The 14,713-nt window shown below is 31.5% G+C and overlaps 1 non-coding gene across 1 annotated transcript; it reads right to left on the reverse strand.

Annotated features, from left to right (window-relative positions):
- Nucleotides 1–12,943: 12,943 nt before the first annotated feature.
- On the reverse strand, nt 12,944–13,050 carry LOC139903233 (small nucleolar RNA R71). Its single transcript, XR_011778068.1, has one exon. It is a non-coding gene; the product is annotated as a small nucleolar RNA R71 (small nucleolar RNA).
- Nucleotides 13,051–14,713: the final 1,663 nt, after the last annotated feature.

A 14,713-nucleotide genomic window follows, 5' to 3' on the forward strand; every position in this document is an offset into this window, starting at 1 on the left:
CCAATTAAACCGACTATCTTATGAATATAATAGATCATATAACTAAGAAATCTATTTCACAGGTATGTCTGTACAGTTTTTATTTTTATTTTTAACCTTTTGATAATAAACGCTAATTTGTTCGCTAAAAAGTATTAAATTGGTATTAAATAAAATTAGGTTTGGCGACCGAAATTATTGATATTGTTCAAAAATTTATTACATCACTGCGAAATTTAACGTTTATTCTTAAGGTATAAATATCTTTAATCAATCAACCCAAAATATTTCAAAAATTCGTCATGAGTTAAATTAGGTCTTGGAACCGAAATTACTTTACCGAAAAGAGGGGCGCATATTTTTGATAATATTTGACTGATTAAAGTGGGATAAAAAGACAAAAAGATTTTTAATTTTATTTTTTACCATGTTTTTAATTAATATTTAAATCTTAAATTAATATTGTAAACTTTGTAAAAACAATATTTTTAAAATTGTAAATATTTGAAAAATTAATATAAGTTTGGTATGAATTTATGAATTTTTAAATTAAGTTTGGTGTGAATTTTTAATTTTAATTTTGAATTTTATATTTATGTTGTGTGAATTTTTAAAAACAAAAATTTACTTTATCTCATTAAGTTAAGAATATGATTTTTAAAATTCGTCGTAAGTTGAAGACTAGGTCTTTGAACCGAAATTGCTTTACCCGAGGGAGGGACGAGAACTTTTATTATCATTATTTTTAATCTTATTGATTTAAAATATGCCAAAAACATTAAAAAACCCAAAAATCTTAGCTTTTAAAACAATCGCTACAAAAAGACAAATTTTAAAAATTTTGTCGAGGGACGGACTAGGACATCGATCCAAAACGACCTCGTCCTAAATAACAAGGGAAACAAAATTTTAAAATTAATTTCTTAATTGTTTTATAAGTTAAAGATTATAAAAAAAAAAAAAAAAAAAAAAAAAAAAAAAAAAAAAAAATAACTCCGCGACTCGCGGAGTTTTGAGTGAAAACCTCCGCGACTCGCGGAGGGACCAAATTACAGAAAAAAAAATAAAACTAGCTGCTCGAACTGATCACTCACACACACACATAAACACCCAAATACAGCTCGAAAAGAACCCCCGAAAAACCCACAAAAATCATCCCAAAAACTCAATTTTTCACCGTTAATCTTCAAATTTTTCACTACAATCATGTTGAGAAGGATGATATCTAGGAACTACTCAAGAAAACAGGTACAATTACACCCCAAATCACCTTTAAATCCGAATTTTAGTGTGTTCTTGAGCATATTTTCATAATTTGAATTTTGTTAATTTTTAGTGTAATTAGTGTTAAATTGTTAGTATATTATGCATGTATAACCTAGATTGATGCTTGTTAACATGATTTGAAGCCAAAAACTTCAAAATCTTTAGAATCTAGGGTTTGTGTTCTTGAGCAAATTTGGGGCTTTTTGATATAAACAGGTTATGACCGATTTTTGTCATGAATTATTGCTAAATTGAGTAGTGTAACATGTCTAGGTAGTTAAATGATCAAAACTTTGAGCCTAAACATGATTTTGAGAATTAAAGTGGACTTTTTCAAGTCCAAAATTCATGAACTTGATTTTTGAAAGATAATGCCATTTGAGACTTGTTTATTTGCTAGTAATGATTATTTTGACATGTTATTTGAGTTGAATGCTTATGAACTTGGCGAAAATTTTCGTATATGCTTATTTGAAAAAGTGTAGATTTGATAAAAATGTGAAAATAAGCTTAAGTTTGATATAAATTGATAATGTCATTGTAATTATTTTGATTGATGATTTTGCTGACACTAATGCATATTTGGATGCACAAAATTTGTGTTTGATGTGTTTTGCAGACTGAAAGGGGTGAATCTTCATCCCAAGCCCGCCACGCTCCTGCTGAGAACTTGGAACAACAGGAGGTAGATAACTACTACAAGCAGGATGTACCTCATCCAGTCATGACCTTTTCAGATATGCACTTGGAACAGTTGCACCCGAACCTGCGATTTGACAGACTTTGGATAGATTATCCAAAATATCAACGGGGTTTGCATACTCTTCACTCTAAGGTTGTTGAGGTACCAAGGGTCATAGAATGGGGACCCTTGGAAGCTGTAGAATTGGCCGGGCCAATTAGGGAATTACTGGTACAGAGGTATGGTAATTCTTCTTTTAATGACTGGATATGTTTATTCACCATACGCAGACCTGTATATAAAGTATGGTGTGAAGAGTTGTTATGTAGTATAGAGTTGAATGATCGGGTAGCCAGTTTAACCGATCGTTCTTTTGTTAGATTTTTGTTAGGCGGTTCGATGCGCCACATGTCTTTACTAGACATGGCTCAGGCTTTACGTATATATACGCCTGAGGAATTAGCGTCTGCCGATTGTAGAGGATTGATACTAAACGGTAGGAAAATAGATGAGAATTTTGATACACACGGTGTGTGGAGTCAAATGACAAGCCACCACCGTTTTAAAGGGGGAAACTACTCTTATTTGGATATAGATAGAGCCGAATTAAGAGTAATACATAGGTTTTTAGCTAACTCGATTACACAAAGGGGTAAAAACAAAGAAAAGGTAAATGAACAAGATTTGTTTTACCATATGTGTATTCGAGACCCACACAGCGCTGTAAGTATACCATATTGTGTGGGTTATTATTTATCAGCTATGGTTCGAGGGATGCGTCCACATAGCATAATAGGAGGTGGTATTTTTATTACTTTGATTGGTGAATATCTCGGTGTGGATATAAGTCGGGGGGGATTATTAGTAGAAGAGCCGGAACCCCGCGACACTATAGGTTTAAATGTATACCATGGTGCGAAAGTGTTGAAGCGGCGAAACAACGCCGCAGTACGATACAATGGTAGACATCCACAGGTAGAGAGAAACCAGGAACAAGGTAATGTAGGAGGGGGGAACCAGATGCAAGAAATGCAAAGGTTTATAGCTTCTCAGGAATACGAAAATGCTAGACAGAGAGCATTTGAAGATTGGCAAGTTCATCAGAACCAGATCATAGCGCATTGCCAACACATAGGTAGAAACTATATTCCTACACCGAAACCCGTCTTCCCTCCTTGGTCGATAGAGATGCAGCCACCATATCCTACGTATGACCCTGCCGAGGCATTCTATAGCACTTATGGTTATGCGTGGAACCCCTATTGGTACCAATATCATCCTTAGTTTACTTATTTTTATTTTTATTTTGTAATTTGTAAGTATTGATATGTTTAATATTTTTTGTTAATATTGTAATCATTTTTATAATTATCTAACTTTTATTCTTAGATTTTAATAATTTTTGAATGTGGGGTAATAAACCAAACTTCAAAAATATGTATATATGTTTGCAGTTTATCTTATGTACACAACAGGGTAAAACAACGCATTTTCAAAGACTGGCATTAAGTTCAGCAAAAGCAATTAATTTTGACGACAATGATGCAAAATGTATGTGAAATAACAACAAGACGGAATGAACAAATGACGTGCACCATTTATCATTCAGCAAACAAACGCCAATATATTTGGAAACTTTGGTAAAAATTTAATCATTTTCACACAAATCACCCTCAATAATTTAAATTGTTACTGATTTCTTGCAAATGAGGGCATTGCAAGATCTTAAGTGTGGGAAGGGGTTAAATTCTTTCGGATTTTAAAAATTTTTATATTAAACAACTTGGTTACCATTAAAAATACTAGTAAAGCAGTAGTTGTATTAGAATCTAGTGCTCTCTGATAATAAAGAACAGCCCTAGTCTTATATACTGACTACCCAATTCTAGTAAAATTTTTCAAAATTTTCAATTAAATGAATTCAAATCATGTTTATACATATTTATGAACGATAAAACTAGGTTTTAACACCGAAATTATTGTTACCTCGGAAAGGACATAAATTGAGAAACAAACTAAAATGTTAAAATTCATTTAAAATGGAATAGAGGACGATAAAAAGGAAAATAAAAGCCAAGTGTGGGAAAATTTACCAAATTATTTTAAACATATGCCACATATATTTGTAACAAATAACTGAAAATACTTTTGCTTTGAACTAAACTAAACTGTTTTACCCAATGAAAGAAAAGAAGAGATGGATCTACACGATGAATCAATTCCATCATTAAAAGGAAGTAAAGTCTTCCGAAAAAGACACGCGCTTCTTGATTTAGGTCATGAAGTTGTCGTCCAGACCAGCTGTAGGTTGACGAAAAATCTAGAAAAGTCATCACTAAAATCAGCAGGAAATCCACGGACCTCAGCATTAAACAGGGTCGCCAAGTGGTCAGATTTATCCTAACCATGAGAAGGATTTATCTCGTACAATGGGGGGGCACCGTGCAAATTAGCTTGATAAGACTAATGAATCAGATCCCCAGAAAAGGATAATCTCCTTAAAGATTAAAAATCAGCTTTTAAGACTGATATTACTCAATCCTAGAGATTGACCTTAAAGATTGAGAATTCAAACTCATGGAATTCAATGATATCTAAACTCGAGCTTAAACGAGAAAATATTTTGATCAAAAATACAAACCGATTTGTTTTCTGAAAACCCTATTTTCAATGCGTTCATTACCATTGAACGTAAAATCCTAGGAATTCACCTAGAATTCATTAGGTCACCTGAACTAAATCGGGTGTCAACCGTAAGAACGGTGGTTGCATAACATGGTCAAAGACAGGACTTTGTGCCAGACCGACAAAATTATAAGGGTGAGCTTTACTATTGCTCCTACCAAGGATAGTAATTGCGTCCGACACGTTATAGACCATAATCAAAAGCATGTCACGGGACATTGCCTTAAACAGTTGCTTGTTCAACGCTTTCCTTTACAACCGGACGGTAGTTTGCCGAAAGGTAATATACGGAACAAGTAAACTGGACGTGTTGCTTTCCAAATACAAGGTTAGCAAGTGGGTGACACAAAACCGCAAGTTTTGAGCTAAAATTTTCAAATCTGAAACCCACCAAACCCACAAAAATATTTTGCAAACACCGGTAAAGGGTTATTCCGGAAAACGTATCTAGGGTAAAAACTAGATTTAATTTTCAAAAGATCAAATGTTTTCATAAAGATCCAATTTCCTTAATGGATCTAAATTTTTATAGTCATGTGGGACTGTAAACCATATCGTTACTACCATTGTTTATACCGCCGTATAGAAATCACTGATGTACAAAGTGTGAAGAATAAAGAAGTGATTCTAGTATTTCAAGACAATATTGCTTGAGGACAAGCAACGCTCAAGTGTGGGAATATTTGATAATGCTAAAAACGAACATATATTTCATAGCATTATTCCTCAAGAAAGACAAGCTTTTAGTTGCAATTGTTCTATTTACAAGTGATATTCGTTTAAATAATAAAAGGTGAAGACAAAAGACAGATTCGACGATTTGAAGACGCAAACGACCAAAAAGCTCAAAAGAACAAAAGACAATCAAAAAGGTTCCAATTATTGATAAGAAACGTCTCGAAATCACAAGAGTACAAGATTCAAAACGCAAAGTACAAGATATTAAATTGTACGCAAGGACGTTCGAAAATCCGGAACCGGGACTAGAGTCAACTCTTAACGCTCGACGCAACGGACTAAAAATTACAAGTTAACTATATATATAAATATAATATAATATATAATTAATTATATTAATTATATATATATTATATATATATATTTAAAACTGTCGGCAGCCAGAAACTCCAAGGGAGTAAATTGAAAATACCTCTCCGCGACTCGCGGAGTTTTAAGGCTATTTGGCCGCGAGTCGCGGAGCCCCAAAAATCATTCCTGGCTATAAATCAACCCGAATTCTGATCAAAATCATCATCTTTTTTTTCTCTTTCTCTTCATACGAAGTAATATATATTTATATTTATAATTTATATTTTAATTTTAATTATAATTCTAATAATAAGGGTATGTTAGCGAATGTTGTAAGGGTGTAAGTCGAAATTCTGTCCGTGTAACGCTACGCTATTTTTAATCATTGTAAGTTATGTTCAACCTTTTTATATTAATGTCTCGTAGCTAAGTTATTATTATGCTTGTTTAAAACGAAGTAATCATGATGTTGGGCTAATTACTAAAATTGGGTAATTGGGCTTTGTACCATAATTGGGGTTTGGACAAAAGAACGACACTTGTGGAAACTAGGCTATGGGCTATTAATGGGCTTTATATTTGTTTAACTAAATGAAAGTTTGTTAATGTTAATATAAAGATTTACAATTGGGCGTCCCTATAAATTACCATATACACTCGATCGGACACGATGGGCGGGGTATTTATATGTACGAATAATCGTTCATTTAACCGGACACGGGAATGGATTAATAGCCACTAGAATAATTAAAACAGGGGTGAAATTACATTCAAGGGTAATTGGTGTAATTGTTAACAAAGTAGTAAAACCTTGGTTTACACGCAGTCGATAACCTGGTGTATTCATTAAACAAAGTATTAAAACCTTGTTACAATTCGAATCCCCAATTAGTTGGAATATTTATCTTCGGGTATAATAATAATTTGACAAGGACACTTGCAATTTATATTTATGACTGATGGACTGTTATGGACAAAAACCAGACGGACATATTGAATAATCCAGGACAAAGGACAATTAACCCATGGGCATAAAACTAAAATCAACACGTCAAACATCATGATTACGGAAGTTTAAATAAGCATAATTCTTTTATATCATATTTTATTTCCTTTATTGTATATTTAATTGCACTTCTAATTATCGCACTTTTATTTATTGTTATTTCATTTTATCGCACTTTTAATTATCGTACTTTTTAATTATCGCAATTTAATTTTTATCGCATTTTTATTCGCAATTTCATTATCGTTATTTACTTTACGCTTTAATTTAAAGTCTTGTATTTATTTAATATTTTACATTAGGTTTTAACTGCGACTAAAGTTTTAAAATCGACAAACCGGTCATTAAACGGTAAAAACCCCCCTTTATAATAATAATACTACTTATATATATATTTGTATTTTTATAAAAGTAAACTAATATAGCGTTGAGCTTTGTTTAAAGATTTCCCTGTGGAACGAACCGGACTTACTAAAAACTACACTACTGTACGATTAGGTACACTGCCTATAAGTGTTGTAGCAAGGTTTAAGTATATCCATTCTATAAATAAATAAATATCTTGTGTAAAATTGTATCGTATTTAATAGTATTTTCTGCTAAAATTTAATAACTATTTTATATACACCTCGCGAAACATCAAGTACGTAGACGCGAAGGAGATGATAAACACTAGATTAACCTCACGAGCATACCCCCAAACAATACCCATAACCTCCATAGACATAACCCATAATTTCCTTAGCTCTATCCCGCTCTAAAAACCCGTCTTGAAATAACTCGCTCATAACCTCGTCGTAGTATTTTATGTATAATAATAATAATACTACTACTAATAATAATAATAATACGATTAATAATAATAATAATAATAATAATAATAATAATAATAATAATAATAATAATAATAATAATAATAATAATAATAATAATAATAATAATAAGTAAATATATATTGTATATGTGTTTATGTGAGAAAGGACTGAATGAATTTGGAACCAGAACTTGATGGAATTTATAGAACTTTGCTACCTCATGTTGCCATGCGATCGCATGGGATGAGTGTGCAAAACTCATGCGATCGCATGAGCTTGCTTTCTAGCTTGCACTCGTTGTTTTATTCTTGCCGACACACTTTTTAATTTAAATAATATATTTAATCTTTATAATTATTTAAATATTATATTATATTTAAGTGCATAGTTAATTTGTAAATTTAGTTCCAATGACTCGTACGTTGTCGCTTGACCAATGTCCCGATTTCGGTTCCTCGAACGCATTTTCGTACGCTTAGAAAACTGTATTAAACGATACGCGACGTGTACCTTTATCAATAAATAGACTTAAATTGCCAATAAATTATATTACTCTATATGTAATTTGAAAGTTCAAGTGTTTTGGTCATTTGCTTATATAAATCGACGTCTCGTTATATATACATATGATAATATTAATCAAAACGTTTTGTATCTAGTTAATATTATATTTAATCACTTTGTAATATATATATATATATATATATATATATATATATATATATATATATATATATATATATATATATATATTCTCAATATAGATTTGTACATATTATATAGGATAATATTATATTTTAGTTTTTCAAAAGTAATTATATTTCAAAGTTTATTTATAATCGTTTAGAAAAATATTATGTCGTATCACGTTTACGTTTTTGAAACACTATATATATATTTGTAATTTATAATATAAGCTTTAATTAAATTCTTCAAAATTCATAAAAAAATTATCTTAAAAAACGTTTTAATACTAAAGTTCTTTCTAAACTGAAAACGTTTTAGTACTTTTGAAACTCAATCAAATAAATATTATAATTTGTTTTTCAAAGTTAAATATATTTAGGAATCATTTTGTTTAAAGGTTAAACTAATGGGAATCGTTATATCATAAAATGTTTTAGAAAAGTAAAATCGTATATAACTCATAGCAGGTTTTTAAGTTTTTAAATTACCATTTGTTGGTGATGCGTGAGATATAGTTCGAAGGTTAGATAAACGTATGAAATTACTTTGATAAAAAACGTCATTTTTTCTTAACTTGTCGATATCCATTTTCTAAGTTATCTATATTCCCAACATTTCTCTTTCACCCTAAATAATATGAAAGTTAACTAGTTAACACCTAAATAGGAAATCGAACAGGAAACTCCACTAACCCTTGTCTAGTTCCTTCTTGTAAATCACTTTACCAATTATTCGTTAAAAAGAATAGATTTCTTAAATCACAGTGGACCTCAATCATAATTCAATGTATCCGATAATTCAATCGTTTGATAATATCTTTTAATTTCGTCAATAAATATATCGAATAAATACATTCATGTAAAGTATTTGATAGTGCTCCAAATGAACATATATTTAGTCGCAATATCATCCCAATATGTAAAGTTTTTAGTTGTAATTATTCTATTTTTAAGTTGTAATCGTTTAAATAAATAAATGTGAAGACGAAGCACGAAGATTAAATAATTGAAGAAAAAGTGCCACTAAAGCCTGAAAAGTGCCACTAAAGCCATAGTGCACTCAAAAGTGCCACTAAAAGTGAGTTAAAGACTTGCGCGGATTTTGGGAGTTAAGGAAAATAATTTTTTGTGCAAATTACAAGTTGCGAAACACAAAGTACAAGATATCTACGCGTACGAAAGGACGTTCGAAAATCCAGAACCGAGACATGAACCGAGCATCAACGCGTGAGACAACGGACCTAAAATTACAAGTCAACATTTCACAAGAATATAATATAATATATATATAATTATATGAAATTATATATATTATATTATATATTAAATAAATCGAGCAGCCGCCCACGTTTTGGAAGCAAGTGTGCTGATCCAGGCTGGCCATGCGATCGCATGGCCTGGAAGAAGCTTTTCCATGGATCGCATGGAGTGAAATCTCTGGCCAAGTCTATAAATTGCAACATTTTTCGGACGAGTATTACACACTCTCTTTTCTTTTTTCCTCTGTAAGAAAACATATATATTTATATTTATAATTTTAAGTTTAAATTAAGTTTAATAATAATTGGGTTAATGCAAAAAATGTTTTAAGGTTTTGTAAGTTGAAACTATGTCCGGGTAACGCTACGCGATTAATCATCACTGTAAGCTATGTTCTTCCTTTTTAAATTAATGTCTCGTAACTAAGTTATTATTATGCTTATTTGAGCTGAAGTAATCGTGATGTTGGGCTAAATATTAAGATGGGGTTATTGGATTTTGTACCATAATTCGGGTTTGGACAAAAGACCGACACTTGTGAACATTGGACTATTGACTATTAATAGGTAGGGGGTATTGTCTAATTGAATGACAATTCGTTGGAATCTGTTGAACCTATCTTCAAATTAGTTAATCTAATAATTATTAAATTGATTACGAATGTCCTATTTAGTGACGTTTATACGATATCGTTTACAATCATTTAATTAATCAATTGGATTGGGTAATTGATTATTCATTTTGGCCAAGTGGATAAATTAATATATAATGGACTAATTAAAATAAGGTTAGATTACATTCAAGGATAATTGGTGTAATTGTTAACAAAGTATTAAAACATTGAATTACATGCAGTCGATAACCTGGTGTAATTATTAACAAAGTATTAAAACCTTGTTACAGTCTAAATCCCTAATTAGTTGGAATATTTGACTTCGAGAATAAGGTTAATTTGACGAGCATTTTATAATTATGACCGATGGACTATTATGGACAAAAACCAGATAGGTATCAAATAAACCAGGACAAAAGACAATTAACCCGGGTAACAATTAATTAAAATTAAAACGTCAAACATCATGATTACGGAAGTTTAAATAAGCATAATACTTTTATTTTATATCTCATCGTACTTTTATTTACTGTCATTTATTTATTGTCATTTTAAATATTGTTATTTATTTTACGCATTTTAATTATCGTCATTTATTTTTACGCTTAAAATATAAAATCGACAAACCGGTCATTAAACGGTAAAAACCCCCTTTTATATATTATTATTATTATTATATATAATTATATATATTTGTATAAATATAGTTGTTAAAAATATAGTACGTAATCAACTAGCTCCCTGTGGAACGAACCGGACTTACTAAAAACTACACTACTTTATGATTAGGTACACTGCATATACTGTTGTAACAAAGTTTAGGTATATCCCATTCTATAAATAAAAAAATTACACTTGTGTAATATTTCATCGTATTTCGTAGTAAACAATAATAGTATTTCGTACTACACGCTGCACACATCAAGTTTTTGGCGCCGCTGCCGGGGAACCAGCGAAATGCTATATTTTTACGCTATATTTTTGTAAAACTATATTTTTGTAAAAATATATTATTTCTTATTTCGTAAAAATATTTTATATTTATAATAAGTGTTTAAAATAATATATATATATATATATATATATATATATATATATATATATATATATATATATATATAAGATTTTATATATAATATTAACAAGTACTTTTATTTTTGGATTTAAAATATAAGTTTAATTTAATTTATATAAATATTTTGTAATAAAAAAAATCAAATAATAAATAAAATAGAATTGGGCCGAAGCCTGTTAAAAGCCCGAATGAATTCAGGCATTGTTGGGCCATGCGATCGCATGACCCAGACGACTACAACTCATGCGGTCGCATGAGCTGGTATGACAGGCACAATACCTCGGACTCATTTATTACGCGTAGGGTTTTAATATTTTAATTATTATTAATTAGGGTTTTATATTTTATTATTTAGTTTTAATTTTAACTTTAATTTGTAAAATTATGTTTTATTAGTTTTATTAATTATATAAATTTAGTAATTTTATATAAATAATATAAAAATAATATTTTTATAATATTGGTATTTTTATCATTTTAGTTATAATTTGTATTTTTATTATTTAGTTTGTTGTTTTTAATCGTATCGTTCGTAATTAGTTTTAAACTTAGTTTTGGCCAGAGTATTTTAATTTCTAGATTTTTAGGTTTTGCCGTAAAATTCCTTAAGTACTTTTTCTTTAGATTAAGATTTAGACGCTTTAGAATTTTACGACGTTGCTTATCGCTTTAGTTTTAAATAAGTTTAGTGCCTTTTTAAGTTATTGCCGTTTTGGATATAGAATTCCTTTAAGCCTTAATACCTTTAGACGCAAGTTTTAATTTTTAGTTTTTAGACTTTTAATTTTCGACGCTTTACTTTCTTATTTTTGTTTTTCGACGTTTGTTTTTCGACTCTTATTTCTCGACGCGCTTTTTCTTTTTCATTTCTACGCTCTAGTTTTTAGGACATAGAATTTTCTATATTTTCCTTAAATTTCGACGATAAATTATTTTAAGCGGTTAAATTGATAGACATCCAAAATTTTCTGATTCGTAGTAATAGTTGGATTTGTTAGTGGCTGAGTTGTGGATTTTTCGACTTAAAGGATCCTGGCTCCCTGCTGCATCTTTTGGCTATTCGAAACGTGGGCAAAAGCAGAAAAGTCTATTAATTTGATAACTTATATAATTTTTATTTTTATTACTAATAGGATATTCAGTGAATGCACTGAGCAAAACGTTCACCACCTTTCATACGTTGACCACCTGTAACACGATCAAGACATCTAGCCAATATTATCGCCGTTAATTTTTCTTTAGAATCATCATCTAGTCGACCAAGTACTCCAATTCAAATTTCCGATAATTCATTTTTTGAACCCGACCTCACAATTGAGAACCCAGAGGATATTCAAAGATAATTCAGAGATCCTGAACCACTAATCATTCCTCCGAAACTACAAATTACTCATCCAGAGATTGTCGAGGAAGAAACCATTAAATCAGAATCCTCTAGTGATTCAGATTCAACAAATTCAATTATGGAAGGAACGGAACCTCTAAGTATGGAAGACCGAATGAGAGCCACACGCATGGGCCAAGGTCACCCCATTATTAGGCCAGATATTAATGCGCCAGATTATGAAATCAAAGGAAAAATCCTACACATGGTAACTAATCAATGCCAATATAGTTGTACGCCAAAAGAAGATCCAAACAAACATCTTCTAACCTTTAATAGGATTTGTACTCTATTCAAAATTAGAGAAGTTGAGGATGAATAGATCTATCTCATGTTGTTTCCCTGGACTTTAAAGGGAGAAGCCAAAGATTGGTTAGAATCGTTACCTGAAGGGGCGATTGACACATGGGATGTTTTAGTTGAGAAATTTCTTAAAAGATTCTTTCCGGCATCTAAGGCCGTGAGACTTCAAGGAGAAATTGTTACGTTCACACAAAAGCCAAATGAAACATTATATGAGGCGTGGACAAGATTTGGAAAGTTGTTGAGAGGATGTCCTCAACATGGTTTAGACACTTATCAAATAGTACAAATATTCTACCAAGGTGTCGACTTTGCTACACGAAAAGACATCGACACAGCAGCTGGTGGTTCCATTGTGAAGAAAACCGCAACTGAAGCTCACAAGATCATTGATAACACAGCCTCCCACTCTCATGAGTGGCATCAGGAAAAAGATATTTTTCGTTCATCTAAAGCGGCTAGAGCTGATTCTAGCCATGACTTTGATTCTGTTTCCGCAAAAATAGATGCTTTCGAAAGACGAATGGAAAGATGACTAAAGATATTCACGCAATACGAATTAGTTGTGAGCAATGCGATGGACCACACTTAACGAAAGATTGTCACATTGAACAAAGGATGGAACAAAGTGAGAATTTTTCCTACTTGAACCAAAGGTCGGGAAATAATTATCAAAATAATTATCAACTGCCAAGGCCAAACTTCAATCGAAATCAAAATATTCTTTACAATCCAAATGGACCCAACAACAACTCGTACAACCAACAAGATCCGAATAACCAACCAACTCAAAACAACACTTTTAATCAACAAAGACCTGGCTTGTATAAACCACCACAACAAACCGAAGAAAAAAAGCCAAATCTGGAAGAAATGATGGCAAAGCTAATGGAATCTCAAACACAATTTATTACATCTCAAACCCAAACGAATGAGAGGTTTGATCAGTCATTAGGAACTCAACAAGCTTCCATTTTGAATCTAGAAAAACACGTAGGTACTCTTGCTAGCATGATGAGTGAGAGGGAACAAGGAAAGCTATCGAGTAATACTGAAGTAAATCCTCGGAATTAGAATGTTAATATGGTGTCAACAAATTCTGAAAAACCAGCTCCAGAAGATGGGAAGGTTTTCGATGTGAGTAACAATGAAGAAGTTACAACACCACCACCACCACCACCCGAGTATGTAAAGCCAGTGGTGGCACCATACAGACCACCCATCCCGTTTCCAAGAAAAGGAGTTGAGTATGAGCAAGTAATAGGTAATAAAGTTTGTGATACCTCTGGAAAGAAGAAGAAGAAGAAGAATAAGAAAATGCAAGAAACAAAAACCATAGAAGTAAACCCAGTGAAGACAGTTCCACCAAAACTTCCACCAAGGTTGGGTGATCCGGGTGAAATTATTGTTCCTTGTCTACTTAGTGATTGTGTCATGTATGATGCACTAGCAGATTTAGGTGCGAGTGTGAGTGTTATGCCTCTTTCATTATATAAGAGATTAGGAGTAGGTGAGTTAAGTCCAACGAAAATAAGTGTTAGACTCTTTGATCAAACCATTAAGCACCCAGTTGGAATTGCTGATAACCTACCTGTTCAAGTAGGTAATTTAACCTTTCTAGTCGAATTTATTGTCATTGACATAGAAGAGGACCCAAACATTCCTCTAATTTTAGGTCGACCATTCTTAGCGTCCACTGGGGCGTTATTTGATGTAAGAGAGGGTAGAATGACACTTAGTAATGATGAAAAATCGATCACCTTTGTGAGTCGAAAGTCTAAATCTCCACCAACCAAAACCGTTGAACCAACAAAAATGATTAATAAGAACCATGTTGTTTTACCAACTCCAATGGTAGTGCTTAGCAATAATAAAACGCCTAAGTGTGGGGAAAATGAAGTAACACCTAATGATGACCTGATAACAAAGA

This window comes from Rutidosis leptorrhynchoides, chromosome 3 (genome assembly GCF_046630445.1).
Source record: "Rutidosis leptorrhynchoides isolate AG116_Rl617_1_P2 chromosome 3, CSIRO_AGI_Rlap_v1, whole genome shotgun sequence".
In the NCBI taxonomy this organism is placed as follows: domain Eukaryota; kingdom Viridiplantae; phylum Streptophyta; class Magnoliopsida; order Asterales; family Asteraceae; genus Rutidosis; species Rutidosis leptorrhynchoides.